This window comes from Etheostoma spectabile, chromosome 1 (assembly GCF_008692095.1).
Source record: "Etheostoma spectabile isolate EspeVRDwgs_2016 chromosome 1, UIUC_Espe_1.0, whole genome shotgun sequence".
NCBI lineage: Eukaryota > Metazoa > Chordata > Actinopteri > Perciformes > Percidae > Etheostoma > Etheostoma spectabile.
In genome coordinates, this window is record NC_045733.1 from 23,576,002 (window position 1) to 23,577,854 (window position 1,853).

At 52.7% G+C, this 1,853-nt stretch overlaps 1 protein-coding gene across 2 annotated transcripts in view; it reads right to left on the reverse strand.

The window, feature by feature from the left end:
* LOC116690728 (USP6 N-terminal-like protein) overlaps positions 1–1,853 on the reverse strand; it is a gene marked incomplete in the record, with an annotated part of 30,402 nt that overhangs the window by 15,172 nt on the left and 13,377 nt on the right.

Consider the following 1,853-nt stretch of genomic DNA (forward strand, 5'->3'; position numbering starts at 1 on the left):
CCCCAAACTTCCCTTTCCCGAGCCACATCAACCAGGACCAACTGGGGGATCCCGAGGCGTTCCCAGGCCAGGTTGGAGATATAATCCCTCCACCTGCTTTTGACCTGATCTGTGAGTGAGTGAGTGGTGTGTGTGTGTGTGTGGGTGTATCTGTTGCGTTGGGGTGACTTCGGGGATTGTGGTGTGTGTATGGTTTATATATGTTGTGTGGTTATATGTGTTTCGTGGTGAGTAAGTGTGTGTTTGTGTGTTGTGTAGTGTGCGCGTGTTGTTTGTGTGTGTGCGTGTTTTGCTATGTGGTTGAGTGAGTGAGTGAATGTCGTGTGTGTTCTTGGTGGGCTTGACTGTTTGCGTGCGTGGGCGTGTGTGTATGTGGTTTGAGTGTTATGTTTTGTGTGCGGATGGCACTCTGAGGAGTGTGGTGTGTGTGTGTGTGTGTGTGTATGTGTGTTCCCAGTGTAACTTTAACCTTTCGGCAGCTTCTCCTGTCAGCGTGCGTGTGAAATGTATGTACTTAAAACTCAGAATTTCAACAGGTTTAGTTTTTAGTGTTTTCCTCCAGATTATTCTATTTTCTGTATTTTGAAAGTGTAAATGTGGAATAAAATCTAACTTTTTGTGACAATATTATCAAATGTTATAATCTGTCACTTGATGCCTTCGGAAGTTTTCCATTTTCTTGGCTTCGTTTAGGCCACTAAATACACATTTTTACCTGTGGGTGGGCGGGGGGCCCAACTTTCAAACCCAAGTGGTAACCTACATCTCCGTTCTCGCTGATTGGGAAGATGAGAGTTTGTCTTGCACAGCTACCAGAATATTACAGCTTCAGACAGTGTTGCTCTCGTGACATGCTACGTTTCAAAGCTAACGGTTGGAGCGGGCGAAAGAGCTTCTAATATACTTCCATTGTCTCCATGTAAACAAATGGACCTGCTGTCCATTATTGAATGTCTATGTTCGTCAATCGACTCACTGGTCTCCGTCCTGAACCACGGGACCTGTGGGCATTCGGTTAACTGTCTATGGTACCACGTGTGAGGTGCTAACCTTTTGAGCTAAAAACTCAAACTAGCACTATGTCACTGCCCGTGTGCCTGTCCAACCAGACAGGACTACGATCACATCAACTCCATCTGATCCGCTTTATCCGTAGGGCGGGTCCGGGGGCATAGCAGCGACTCCAGCAGGGACCCAAAACTTCCATTTCCCGAGCACATCAACCGGACCACACTGGGGTGATCCGTAGGCTGTTCCAGGCAGTTGGAGATTATAATCCCTCCCCGTAGTCCTGGGTCTTCCCCGACGGCCAATCCACCCACGCGGACGTCACTGCCACCTACGTTCTGGGTCTATCCCGAGGCGCCACGCAGTCAGACGTCCCTCCACCTAGTTCTGGGTTTCCACGAGCCCGTCCACCCAGCCCTGGACGTTCTTCCGCCACCTAGTTCTGGGTCTTCCAGAGGCCCTCCACACGCATCGGTGTACGTCCCACCTAGTTCGGGTCTCACCGTGCTCCAGTTGACTCACTCCACCTGAGTCGGTCGGTCCGGGGACCGCCCGGCGGAGCTCCCTCCACCTAGTCCTGGTCTTCCACGAGGCCTCCTCCCAGCCTGGGGACGTCCTTCCACCTAGTCCTGGTTCTTGCCACGAAGCCTCCATCCCAGCGGACGTCCCTCACCTAGTCCTGGGTCTCCCGAGCCTCCTCCCAAGCGGACGTCCCTCAACCTAGGTCCTGGCTTCGCCCGAGGCCGGTCAGTCCAGCTGGACGTGCACCTCCCCTAGTCCGTGGGTCTGCCCGGGCCGATCCCAGCGGGACGTCCCTAACTAGTCTGGTCTACCCCTTCCTTCCT